Genomic DNA, 15,308 nt, shown 5'->3' with positions numbered 1-15,308 from the left:
GCTGCAAACCTCCCCCACACAGGATTCATGGCTAGACGCCACTCTGCCTGCCAGAAATGTAGTAAGTGTTGAATAGGTAATATAAGCCTGTGTTTAAAGTAAGCCCTATCAATTCTGCATGACTGGTATCATGTAGTGAGTATTGACCTCTATGTCCATGTGTTTTACAGTTCTGCAGTGGCCACCACCTCCTTTTGACTGACCATGGAGCACCACCACTTGCTTAATTCTGCTGTATTAAAACAGTGTATGAACATATGTACTTTAAGGTTAGTTGACTGAGCCTAAGGGTAGCTGAGTATGCTAAGTGTATATTTCCACTTTCCAGATAAAAGGCAATTGACCCTGCGTTGCCTCATGGGACAGTTGGTCTGGTATTGAACAAATGTCAACCATCCCCGCCATAAAGTGAGGGCTTCTCTTGTTTGCCATAAAGGAAACATACTGTATAGTTACATTACCACCAGGAAGTGGTTTCTTCCATGCAGGCATAACTTTTCTGGCAGTAAAACATTTTGCCAAAATGTCACTACTCTACAAAACCTGACACAATGGAGTAGGGGAAAGTAAAGGAGAGCATGGAGTAGAAGAAAAGTGGAGTATGTGAAGCAGGGCAAAAGAATGATGATGGAGTGGTTTAATAAGGGCTCCTGAAATGGATGGTGGAACGGAAGATGAGTGATCAAAAATGCATGGTAGGATGGAGTTGAGTAAGAGGGAGGGAAGGACTGAATTGGAGTGGATAGAAGTATAGAATAGAGTTCAGTAAAAGGGAGAAGATGGTATTGAGTGAAGAAGAGTAATTGGAATTGAGCAGATGTGAGGGTGTAGAAGAAAGTTGAATCAAGGATAGAAATGGATGAGGAAGATGGAAGAAGGGAAAGGAACAGAAGTGAGCAGAAGAAATATGTAGATATGGAGAAGAAAAAAAAGATGGAAAGGAGAATGGACAACTTTTCAGCAACAACAGAAAAAAACAACCCATGTGTAGCAGGAAAGAGAGCAGAAGGAGAGCAGATCGAGGGGAAAAAAACACCATCTCAAATGACATATTCCAGCCCTTGAATAATGTCCTGACTTTCAAAGAGTGATGGTGTCGCAATGTAAAGTCCATGGTTTCCAGTTACAGTCACTAAACATTCTATTCAATGAAGTGAGCTGTTCTCTAGTGTGCATACACTTCAAGCCATCCATTAAATGAGAGGGAACCGTGCCAAGCAATCACTTAGGTCAGAAGATTAATTTCACCGACCACCTGGTCTATAACGTTTTTATTATATAGACAATGGGGCCACAGAATAAATTTAATGGGAGAGAGAGCAACCGCAGGGTGGGAAGCTCAGAGCGGCTCACAAGTACAATGCAGCCCTGTAGAAAGAAATCAGTAACTTAACCAAATATGAATAACTTGGGGAGAAAACTTTCTAAGGTGATTACTAGAGATGGAGAAGAGGAGACCCCTGGCAATGCAGGTGGGCTCGGCCCCTAAATCCTGCCCTGAGGTTCAGAAAATGGTTTATAGCAGCAATCAACCATTGCTGGACTTAAACTCCCAGAGGAGAACCACAGATCTAAGGACTATTGAAAAAAAAAAGATATGAAGATACAAACATGGCCGCGCTTCCTTAAAACTCTGCTGGGGATTGACGAAGAGCTGTTTAAAAGTTTATTAATTGCAAGGAGCTATTTAAGACAGTCCTGTGAGAACTAGTCTCTGTACCCCCAGGGAACCTCGCTGAGTGCTGTCATGGCTTGATCTTTCATTACATCATGTTGCCCCACTGGGTTCCATCACCTAGAGCTGAGTTTCTTATCCTGTGGGTCGCAACTCATTCCTTCAACAGATTTAAAATGAACTCATTCTAAACCAACTTTAGGGTTGCAAACCTGTCTCCAAAAATGAATAAAGAAACACGAGCAAGAGGAATTCCTACTTTACTATGGGCAGCCATCTTAGTAAGAGTTACACCAGTCTTAGTAAATCAGCCCCATTATTTTTACATGGGCAGCTCCTTGATGTAGCTCGGACCCTCTGTTAATTGATTTCTTTGGGGTCTAATAAGAAGACCAAACATGTGGCAGCTTCAAAGTTGGTAAAAGACTGTCTTTATAGGATTCAGGTTAGGACAACTGCCTAGGGGTCCACACATAGCAGATACCTGGGGAGCCAGAATTGTAGTTAGGAAGACACTCGTTCATCCTCCTCGCTGAAAGATTTTACTATAGTTATAATGGACTGCATTGCTTTTATACTACAAAGGGGTCACATGATTCTGCCTGTGCTATAATGGGTTACCTTTCTTCTCCCAATAAAAATCTTCCTAGGGAAGATTTACTAAAACTTTTGTTGTTGGAAGTCCCTGGCAGGGGGATGAAAGCAGTGTGTGGGTGGGCCTACCCTGAACACCAGTTAGGGTGAGATCTTGGCTAAATGTTTATGGCTTGCCCTAATATTCCTGAAGGTTTAGCTTGAAGGAAATTTAGGGTTAGATTTGGGGTTAACATGCTTCAACCTTTCTCAGTCCTAGAGATTCCTGGAACTAGGGAATTGCAGCTGTTTTCATTAAAAGGATGGCCTACAAAAAAATTTAAGTCAAAAGGCCACCATCTATACAGGTAGTTTCCTTCACCTCTGTTATTATTTTTAGGGATGCATGAAATCTAGAATAGTGATAATAATTGAGTGAATTGAGTGGAGCTCTCAAGCAGTCTAGAGGGCCATTAAAATGATTTGAAGGGCAACATTCACCTTTTCAGTCAGGCCATCCTGACCTGGGGGAGTTAGTCACTAGGAAAACACAAAACAGGTAAAGTATGCATTATCCGGAAAACCCATTATCCAGAAAGCTCCAAATTTTGGAAAGGCCATCTCCAATATACTTAATTTTATCTGAATAATCCACATTTTTAAAAATGATTTCCTTTTTCTCTGTATAGTATCCATTATCTGGAAACCCGTTATCCAGAAAGCTCAAAATTCAGGGAAGGTCATCTCCCATAGATATGTTTTAGATATTGCGATTTGGGCTTGAAGGGATACCAGCGCAAGCTTGTGAATATAATTGGATCTTGGGACTATTTATTTTGGACACTAGAGTCTATTTTATCTGAATAATTCACATTTTTTAAAGATTATTTCATTTTTCTCTGTAATAATAAAACAGTAGCTTGTACTTGATCCCAACTAAAATATAATTAATCCTTATTGGAAGCAAAAACAGTCTATTGGGTTTATTTCATGATGCATGATTTTCTAGTAGACTTAGGGGCAGATTTATCAAGGGTCAAATTTCGAAGTAAAAAATACTTAGAAATTCGAACATCGAATTTAAATACTTCGAATTCAAACTTTTTTCATCGAATTTGGGTATTCTGCGGTCAAAGTAAAATAGCTAGATCGAGCGTTTTTACTTCGATTTTATTGTACGATCGAACGATTTTACTTTGACTTCAAAAAACTTTGCACAAGTTTAATTTGGCGAAGTATTGAACTCGAATTTTTCTTAAAGAGACAGTACTTTGATTATTGAATGTTCGAATATTCAAACTATTTTACTTCAAATCGAAGTTGAAGTCGTAGTATCCTATTCGATGGTCGAAGTATCCAAATTGAATTTCAAATTTTTTTACTTTGAAAATTCCCTCTAATTCACTTCAACCCTTGATAAATCTGCACCTTAAGGTATGAAGATTCAAATTAATGAAAGATCTGTTATCTGGAAAACGTAGGTCCCGAGCATTCTGGATAACAAGTCCCATACCTGTAGAAATAAAACAGTAACTTGTACTTGATCCCAACTAAGATATAATTAATTCTTATTGGAAGCAAAACCAGCCTATTGGGTTTATTTAGATGAGGATTTACTTTAATTAATACTTATAAAATAACAGCCCATCTTATACATTATGTAATATAATTAGTTTATGCACAATTGTTAAATACAGTGATAACTAGGGATGGGCGAATTTGACTTGTTTCGCTTCGACAAAAATCGCCGCTGGCGAAAATTCGCAGAAACTCATTAAAGTCTATGGGGTATATTTATCAAAGAGTGAAGTTAATAGGGAAGTTCCGCCACTAGAGTGAAATTCCGCCACTCTCCATTCATTTCTATGGGATTTTTATAGGCGTATTTATCAAAGGGTGAACTTTCACTTTCACCCATTGATAAATACGCCTTTCAAAATCCCATAGAAATGAATTGAGAGCTGCGGAATTTCACTCTAGTGGCGGAACTTTACTCTTTGATAAATTTACCCCTATGCGCGTCATTTCTGCGGTGAAACTTTGCAAAAAAAACATTCGCTCAATCCTAGTGATAACTATAAAAGGTTATATAATGTTACAATAAAGGCTACATTTTCTGTCTACCTGTGCACATAATTTTGGTGTTTCTCTTTATAAGATAACACCCTCCCTGAAGGATCTTTCGCTGTATCCCTCTTATAGCTGGTCACCTTTCCAAAGACACCAGGCTGCACCCATCTATTAAGCCATCCATTAAATTACATAGGAAAAGGCACATGATACTTGGCCAGACAAGACCGAATCTAAAGGAAGAGTGAGTTTCTTGTGGAGCAACAAAACCACTGGACTTTGGGTGTATATTGATAGGAAAGCCTATCACATGTATTAGGGATTATCAGAAGCCAACATACTATGAAAAATAATCACTAGTTCTTTCCAACAACCCAATGAGCCCTAAGGCAGTGAGCTCTACAAGAGTGGCCATCGAATATTATGATTTTGTTCAACTTTGTTGGTTCATTTTGTGATTGTAATAATTTATTTAAAGGAGAAATATTGTATAAAGAATTTACCAGTGCATGATAAATATAGAAGGAATGTGTGGTTTTAGGCTGATTTACTGAAAATGTCTCCAAAAATCCAGAGGAGGAGGTGCACACTGCATTGTAGGATAAGAACCAATAGGCAGCTAGGTGGACCTGATTGGGAACTGAAGCCTGTCTTTGCTTGTGTGACTGTGATTGGCTATCCTACTAATACTATGTTTCTGGCAGGGACGGTTAGAACACACCAACCCCATAGTTTGAAACATGAACAGGGAAATCTATGGGCAGCTCCAATAAACAGGTCATTGATAATTTTTGGCCCAGAGTGGAAGCTGACATATATATTATTCATTAGTGTCTACAAGATTGGGGGGGAGGGGTCACATGCTATTAGACCCCTTTAAATGCTTGTGGACGCAATATGGATAAATGATGGTGATGACTTTTCGGCTGCAGCTTTGTATATCTCAGGCTTACAGGCAAGGGCAGAACTAAGGTTTACAACCCAACATGGAACTGGGGTTTAGAAACAGTGGTTGAACTGGATGCACCAAATCCAGGATTCGGTTCGGGATTCGGCCAGGATTTAGCCTTTTTCAGCAGGATTCAGATTCGGCCAAATCCTTGCGCCTGGCCAAACCAAATCCAAATTCTAATTTGCATATGTAAATTAGGGGTGGAAAGAGAAATCACGTCACTTTTCCTCACAATAGAAGGAAATAAAAAATGTTGTTTCCACTTTTAACTTTCCTGCCCCTAATTTGCATATGCAAACTAGGATTCTGATTTGGTTCAGTATTCGACCAAAATAGTGGATTCAGTGCATCGCTACTAGGAACAAACGCAGAACTAAGTATTAGAAACAGGAGCATAACTACTATAGGTTTATAAATTAGTGATCCGTGGGCTATCTAAAATCGAGATCCAAGGCCTCTCCCCTTGTGATGTCAGTACCACCACTCCAGCCCACCCCATCCTAACCCATTGCATTCATTTATATACTCACTGCCCTACTGAATGTCAGGCTTAAAGGGGAAGTAAAGTCTAAAATAGAATAAGGCTAGAAATGCTGAATTTTGAATACTAAACATGCACCACAAGCCTAATCAAACAAATGATTTATGCTTTCAAAGTTGGCCACCGGGGTCACCATCTTGTTAAACATCTTTGCAAGACCAAGACTGTGCACATGCTCAGTGTGGTCTGGGCTGCTTAGGGATCGTCATAAATTATCAAAACAGCATAAGTCAAATAATATCTGCCAGAAGCCGATACAGCAAGACTGATTAATAATCAGAATATACAGACTGCACTGGGTCCTGTGTTGTCATGTAATCTAATGTGGATTTTATAGTTTTTGTATTGTTTAATACAAACTTTCTCCAACTCTGCAGAACCAGTGGCTGCAGCAAAATAATCCTCCAAATAGAATCCCAGTTTATCTGTTTAAATCTGGCTCCATGATCTTTGTCCCTGCAGCTGGAGTTGGAAACAGTAAAGGGGATGTAAAGGCAAAAATAAAATCCAATACAAATCTCTACACAGTCGCCGACTATTCTACAGGGAAACAAACAAAGCTGCTTGAGTTCTGCATGGCTGGGAAGTAAGGCGGGGGCTCCTCCTGCTGTTCATAAGAATAATTGTTTCCCTGCAGTTAGGGACCGTCTGACAATTTCTATCCACAGCAGTAAATGAAGGGAGAATTTCACTGTCATACAGTCGGGTTTCTTATAAAAACAGTACACATTTTTTAATTAAAGTATATTGGAGATAGGTTTCTTTTTCATTAAAAAAAAAGAAAGTGATTCTGCAGCACAGGAATCTAGGTCCTTTTTTTGGAACATACATACGCAATCTATATACGAACGCACAGACTAGACTACTTATAAATGGCACTCTAACGGATTACATCACTATTCACCGGGGCACTAGACAGGGCTGCCCATTGTCACCCCTACTATTTAACTTAACCTTAGACCCCCTCCTGAGGATCCTCCATAATATGACGATCTTCCACGGTATTAAAATCGGAGATCACGAAACGAAATTAACGGCCTTTGCTGATGACCTCCTTTTATATATTGCGAATCCCAAACAAGCCTTACCACACATACTCTCCACTATTAATCAATTTGGGCTGGCCTCCGGATACTGTATTAATGTTACCAAATCAGTAATCATGCCTTTGGGAACTAGGGGGAAACCCAGATGGGGCAACAAATACAATCTCTCATGGACCAAAGACGAGATCACATATCTAGGCATCAAAATACCGAAAAGACCACACGATCTGTATACCCGCAATATTACATGTAGCATAAGGGAAATAACGCAAGACATAAAGAACTGGCAGTCTTATCATCTCTCTGCTATGGGTAGAGCAAATCTGCTCAAAATGGTGGCATTCCCTAAACTGCTCTACAAATTGCAAAGTCTCCCCTTACTGGTACAGGAGAAAGATATTCAGGCACTTTATAAAATATTTAGGAATTTTATTTGGAATGGAAAAAAAGCACGAGTTAGTCTGAAGAAACTTCAACAAAGCACCCTAAATGGAGGCCTTAATTTTCCAAACATCAGGCACTATAATATGGCAGCTACAATTAGACACTTAAAAGACTGGATTCACAATTCGAACACTTATACTAATACACATCAAGAACAACAGTTTATCCCACAGACCAATTTACTGCATATTCTACACATGCACAAAGCAGAACTTCCACCTGCCATCATGGACAACCCCCTACTATATTCCACATGGCAAACCTGGAAGGAACTGAGAAAACAATATAATCTGAATAGCCATCATTCTTTATACCTACCCCTCTTACTGAACCCTGACTTTCAGAGTGGACGAGCTTTGGCGATATACCAAAATTGGGGATTTGAAGGGGTGACAACTGTGCGTCAATTGACCAAGGGTGACACTCGAAGACCCTTAACTCTCTCACAATTCCAGACCAAATTTCCAAATGCACAGAACAATATATTTGCCTTCCTACAAGCTCAGTCGTACACTAGCAGGACTCTGAGACTTTTAACAGGAAACGACTGGGATAATTCTTTGGACAGATACCATTTGCGACCTGGCTCCACCAAAGGAGCTATATCGCAAAATTATAGATTCCTTCAGGACATCATTGACTATGACAGTTTACCCACAGGACCCAAACAGTGGACAATAGACATACCAGACTTGAGAATGGAAGACGTCTTCAAGATGTATAAAAGGCTATGGTTTACCTCACCTTCGAGCATTTATAGAGAAATGTTTCTTAATTTATTGTATAGAACCTACCTGACCCCAGAAGTACTTTTCAAAATGCATAGACGAGAAAATAGTGATTGTCCGAAATGTGGGCAAACCAAAGCTAACCTCATACATTGTTTATGGGCATGTCCATTCATTCGAAGGTTTTGGAATCAGATAAGGGACTATGCAACAAGACACCTGGTTAACTATATCCCACTTTCAGCTGCATGGGCACTCTGGGGACTGACCCCCGACACCCATACCAGAATTACACGGGGTGCACGGAGATTACTACTTATTATATCTGCAGTAGCAAAGAAAACGATACTTCAGGTCTGGATATTAAATACACCACCCACTGGAGAAATTAGTTAGAGTTTTTTTATATGGACTGGGTAGAATCATCTTTAAATAAAAACACAATAGTTCAACGATTTTTCGAAACATGGGAGACATTTATTGACATCATTCCACAGGCAGTAAAGATTAGGTTACAAGAATGCTTCCAACACACAGAATGGTACACCTTGAGAACTATAAGTGGAGATCCTCCTATTAGCTTGTGACTGAACGTCCACGAAATGGGTGGATGGCACCTCCGGCACTGCGACACTGAACACTAAGGGGCCGATTCACTAAGCTCGAGTGAAGGATTCGAATGAAAAATACTTCGAATTTCGAAGTATTTTTTGGGTACTTCGACCATCGAATGGGCTACTTCGACCTTCGACCTTCGACTTCGATTCGAACGATTCGAACGAAAAATCGTTCGACTATTCGACCATTCGATAGTCGAAGTACTTTCCCTTTAAAAAAAACTTCAACCCCCTACTTCGGCAGATAAAACCTACCGAAGTCAATGTTAGCCTATGGGGAAGGTCCCCATAGGCTTGCTAAACTTTTTTTGATCGAAGGATTTTCCTTCGATCGTTGGATTAAAATCCTTCGAATCGTTCGATTCGAAGGATTTAATCGTTCGATCGAACGAAAAATCCTTCGATCGATCGAACGAACGTTTAGCGCTAAATCCTTCGACTTCGATATTCGAAGTCGAAGGATTTCAATTCGAGGGTTGAATTTCGAAGTATTTTTTACTTCGAAATTCGACCCTTAGTGAATCTGCCCCTTAATGAGACATAGCGACAAATAAAGAGAACTGGTATTGGTCATCACTTCCACACTGGTTATTAAAAAGGTTTATATGTTATATATGTTGATCAGTTCACGAAAAAAATGCAGAGACCATTCGTATGGCTTTATGTCATGCATCAATGCCTACTGCTCCATTTCTACTTGACGTTTTGGTAACTTTAACTGTACAAGATAGTAACTACCATCAATGTCAATGCACAATGCTTCATGTATATGTATTTGTCATATAACAATGTTATTCTGTTCACCTGCATTATGCCAACTGTTGTAACGGAAATATCAATGTACACTTTCGGAGATGTAGAAACTGTATCTAACTTTTGCTCAAATAAAAATTGTTTTTTTTAAAAAAAAAAAAAATAGAAGAAAGTAAAAATGGGATTTCATTTTTTTGCCTTTACATGCCCTTTAAGTATATCAGATATAGCAGCATGGTGGGTCAGGTCAGGTCCAGTTTTAGAAAGGGCAGATTAGGGTCAGGCATTAATCAACAACATACAGTATATCTATATATGACTAGAGGCTTTGGGTTACACCTATATACCCCTTCTATAAGCACCAAAGAGCTGACATAAACATTCATTACAGTCTGGTGTCAGAGGATACATGTCATTAGCACTGGAGCTCTGTTGCCTCAGTTGGTCTTCTTTTTGTCAATCTCTTCTGAGCCTGATCAATACATGGATTCAATCTTCTCCCCAGAGATTGTTGCAGAATAATTTGTTCTGGGACAGACACCCATGTAATTCCCATCCCCAGGTAATGAGCTTTAAAATGCCCAGAACGTTTTGCCCATACAAGAAAATATGTATATTTGCATATGTGGGATACTCTGTATATATATTGTTGATGCTTTATTCCATGAGTCATTAGGAACCCTACCAGAATGGCAGAACGAGCAGCAGTAGGATGTTACAGTTCTGGGCTGAAGACTGGGAGAAGGTGCACTTTAATGAAAATAATTCTGTGAATGTGGTGGATAATTGAGCATTAAGAAATAGCCAACAGATCCATAATGGGTCTTGTGTAAAGCCACATATTGCTGTGGCCCATTTAAATCAATGCTTTCAACCCAAAGCCCAAACGACCAGCTCCAATAGAATCCACAGGGGCCATTTTTCATTCTGTCCAGGGTTTGGTTGCAATCTGCAGGGTGCAAGGCATTCCTGTTCTACCATGAGCATCAGACTTGGAGTCCGGGGCCCACAAGGGCTGCCATCTTAGGGGCTCCTCTGGGACCCCCACTTCACCCGTGAGGTCAACCCGGTGCTGCAAACCCCTCTGCCCCTCCCTGTGTGTGTTTTCTGTTTTTGCTGCCATGATTGGACCGGTGGGAGGTCAGGGAGCACAATCCGGAGCTTCGTGGGAGCAGGTCTGGGTGGGGCCAATAAGGGCTAGGGCCCTATGGGTTTTTTCCCAGTGTCCACCAGCCCAGTCCGACCCTGTCTACCATAGGGCAGACAGAAATATATAAACCTGATACAAAGGCTCAGAAACAAATATACAGAGAAATTATAAAATGGAATAAGGCAGATATCCAACTTGTTGAAAAAAAGTTGCAAAAGTCATTATGTTTGTCCCAAAGATATACAGTATATGCCACCTTCATGCAGGTCCTAAAAAACAAGCTACGTGCAATTAAATGTCCCGGCGTCTAATGCAGACTTTAACTTTAACAAAATGCAAATTTTTGTCCCCAGGTCATTTTTTTGTGCGACTTTTACTATTCCTCCATTAGTCTGGAATGAAAGTGCAAGCTGTGATAGTGACACCTTCATAAAAACTAAAGGTGCGAAGGAAAAGCAAAAATACCGATATAATTATACATTTCCACCTGGCTGATATAAATCAAGGTAAAGTTCCCCTTGAATCACTGCTTTGTGTTGCATCCAGTTCTGAAATACTCGACTGATCCGAGCGTGTACAGTATATATGGGAGATGATGAAGATATAACAATCCGGAGTCCTGCTGTTTTCTTACATTTCAAAATGTGTTTTTATGACCCCAGAAATAAAAGAACAATAAAGATGCCGAACACTAAATAACATTTCTCTGCTCTTTCTGAAATAACATTTTCTTTTCTTTTTTGTTGCTGTTAACATCTTCCAGTCCAATGCAGATCCCTGCTCTCACGGATTCATCGGAAACCTCAACGGAGAATATCTGTCTCAAGGCAGAAACACAAGGAAAAGATTAATCTGGGCTATAAAACAGATCGGATAGGCACAAGTGCTCAATATATCTCATTTCCTTAGCAATATATATACAGTATACTACCCTTCTTAGGATGATGTCATTGGATCGGTTTTACATTAGAAGCAATGTATAAATACAAACAGAAGAGTGATTATTCTCTTTTGTAATGTATAAAATACATAAGGGGGTCTTTAACTCCTGCTACTACTCTGCACACCAAAACAGACATAGTCTAAGGGTGATTTTTAAGGTATTTCCTACAACAATTCCTTTATAATATCCCAGGACTAATTCCATGTATATTACCCCAGAACACACAGCAGGATAAATACAGTGCCAATTCCATGTATAATAACCCAAAACACATGGCAGGATAAATAAGCACCTGAGGAAGGGATTTTCCACGAAAAGCTTGAGTGTGAATTCCCCTGAATTTAAAATGTTTTAAAGGCAAAGCCTGAGGATGGTGTGCTTCATTTCCTATTATTCAAGATTTGGCTGACTTTGAGGCAGCTTGGGAGTGGATGCACCCTGAAAAGGTAAGTGTTGTGCTGAAGAAAAAATGTTTTTGGACTGTAGGATAAATACAGTGCCAATTCCATGTATAATACCCCAGAACACACAGCAGGATAAATACAGGGCCAATTCCATGTATAATACCCCAGAACACACAGCAGAATGAATACAGTGTCAATTCCATGTATAATACCCCAGAACACACAGCAGGATGAATACAGTGCCAATTCCATGTATAATACCCTAGAACACACAGCAGGATAAATATAGTGCCAATTCCATGTATAATACCCCAGAACACACAGCAGGATAAATACAGTGCCAATTCCATGTATAATACCCCAGAACACACAGCAGGATAAATACAGGGCCAATTCCATGTATAATATCCCAGAACACACAGCAAGATGAATACAGTGCCAATTCCATGTATAATATCCCAGAACACACAGCAGAATAAAAACAGTGCCAATTCTGTGTATAATACAACAGAACTAGGGTTTCCACCTTTTTTTTAAAAAAAAGGGGGCGGGGCCACATCGGCAGAAGCAGAAGAAAATGTAAGTTTTCACCAGCGGGCAAGGGATTTTGTAAATGGTATTACAAATTACTGGCAGCTACATTGTGGGTAAATTTGTAATACCGGCCCCAGCCCTGGCAGGTGTTTTATCGGCTAGGCCGGTAAAATACCGGCCGGGTGGCAACCCTACGCAGAACACACGACAGGATAAATACAGTGCCAATTCCATGTATAATACCCCAGAACACACAGCAGGATAAATACAGTGTCAATTCCATGTATAATACCCAAGAACACGCAGTATGATAAATACAGTGCCAATTCCATGTATAATACCCCAGAACCCACAGCAGGATAAATACAGGGTCAATTCCATGTATAATACCCCAGAACACACAGTAGGATAAATACAGTGCCAATTCCATGTATAATACCGCAATACACATGGCAGTGCGAATTTTATGTATTCGTTGCCAATTTCACTGATTTGTCCTGTCTCTTGTTGTGAATTACACACAAGTGCACCTATTAGTGTTGGGAACTACTACTGGAATTATTTCTACAGGTATGGGATCTGTTATCCGGAAACCCGTTTTCCAGAAAGCTCATAATTACGGAAAGGCCATCTTCCATAGACTCCATTTTATGCAAATAATCCACATTTTTAAAAAATTATTTCCTTTTTCTCTGTAATATTAAAACAGTAGCTTGTACTTGATCTCAACTAAGATATAATTAATCCTTATTGGAAGCAAAACCAGCCTATTGGGTTTATTTAATGTTTACATGATTTTCTAGTAGCCTTAAGGTATGAAGATCCAAATTACGGAAAGATCTGTTATCCAGAAAACCCCAGGTCCCAAGCATTCTGGATAGCAGGACCCGTACCTGTCTGAGGAATAAACAGAATAGAAAAAGGTTTATGAGAGTACAGGTAAAACAGTCTAAACTGAGTGTTGGTAGCATCCAATAAGCATGTGGGTGGCTCTGCATGAATGGTTGAAACAAGAATATTTATCAGACTGTTGCAAGGCCTGAAACCAGTTGAAGATAAGGTGTGTGTGATTCAACATGTTTTTTGCACAAATCCATGTTACTCTCTTAGAATACTACAGTGACATATAGTAAGCCATTATCAAGACACGCTGCTGCCATCTGTGAATGATTAACTTGTTACGGGCAGAGCAGCTGCTGGTGTCAAATTAATAATTCCCTAGGGGAGCTTAGCCATTGTAGTACCTTATTTATCAAGTGGGATGAAGTTTAGTACATCTCGGCAATGAAGAGCTGCTTGTTGGCTGGAGGGAGCTCTCCACTCATCACTCAAAGGAAATAGTCTCAAGTTAAGAAGAAAATTAATCCTTAAAAGATAAGGCAACCTTTAAAATGTGAATATAAAATTGATAAGGGGGATATTCTAAGAACTTTTGCAATGTACATTCATTTTTTTTTTAATTCCAAGATATTAAAGGATACATTTACTGTTAATATGAATGAATTATGTTACAACAGCGCCACCTGCGGGTCATTTTCTGACCATTCTGACCACCAAGTAGTCAAGGAAGTTGTCAGGAGAAAGGAAGAGGCTGCTCTGATGTTCTTCTGCTTAGGAAAGATCTAAAGGAGAAGGAAACCCTTTTGCAAAAAAAAAAATTCACTTATTTTAAAGGTTTACTTTTCCTTTAAGATTATGTATGTTGGGGTTTAGAGGAAGAGACATAAGGGGTGCAGGGCAAGGAGCACTTTCCACCATGAACTGAAATTTTCTGAAATAGCACCGATATAGACCTGCATGTGCCCTATGGATAAAGCTCTGCCAACATTCAGCAGCTCTGTATTCATGAGGCGTGGCCAGGAGGAGACACATGGGCAGCCCATCCCCTAACATGTATATCATTGAGATGGGTAAGTTAGGGAGCACCATCAGCCAAAGGCCAAAATAGAGTCCTGTACTTACCATCTGGATACTTGGCTATTAAATATAGTACCCACTTTGAATGCACATGGACAATATTCAGAGGACAATCGTTTCTATGTTCTTTCCCAGTAACAAGGGTCGTGTGCTGGCCATGGCCCAAATATGGAGACTGCCCATACTTAGTGACATAAAGCAATAGCCAGTACAATATAATTTGGATGAAATTTATAGCTCCATCCACTTGCTCTCTATAAAAAAGCTACACTATATTAATCCACAATGACCAAGTCACCAACACCATCCCGGCCTGAAGCCGTCAGTAGCTCCTGGAGGCAAAGTATTAGAAGTTCCCATTGTCTTGAGATCAGCAATGAAAAGGGCATTAATCATAATTCAATCTGATTTCATCTTGAATCCTTATTCTGCTGAATCCCTCGCTGACATCTAACTTGCCCACCATGGAGAGACCACAACAATCAATATGGAGCCAATACACTTGCCTAGATGGAGTACTCCTGCTATAACCTACAGCAAAGGTCTTCTGAATTATTCTGTTTAGGAACCCACAGTATTTTTTTTTATGATCCTCTTTGAAGGTTAGAAAAACATAACCAAGCCAACAAAGAAATATTGTTGGAGGATAAGAAGTCAGCACTCACCAGCCAGATTCAGTGTAAGTAGGTGCACGTCTCAGCCACACCCTGCCGAAATTAAGACCCACTTTTCGAATAGACAGCACCAGGCAGTAAAGTTTAAAAAGCCTTTATTTGGCAAAGGGCTTTTCTTGGACAGAAATACAGCAACGTTTCAGGCTAGCAACAGTCTTTCCTCAAGCTACTGAATACAAACTAGTGAGCACATTTCATACTTTCCAATGTAGCGCCATCTAATGGAAGCTCCGTATAATGGTGCCAAAGAAATATTATTGTCAGGATAAAGCACGGTATTCTTGTCA

Source organism: Xenopus laevis, chromosome 4L, assembly GCF_017654675.1.
Source record: "Xenopus laevis strain J_2021 chromosome 4L, Xenopus_laevis_v10.1, whole genome shotgun sequence".
Classification (NCBI taxonomy): Eukaryota; Metazoa; Chordata; class Amphibia; order Anura; family Pipidae; genus Xenopus; species Xenopus laevis.
This window is presented reverse-complemented; position numbering follows the sequence as displayed.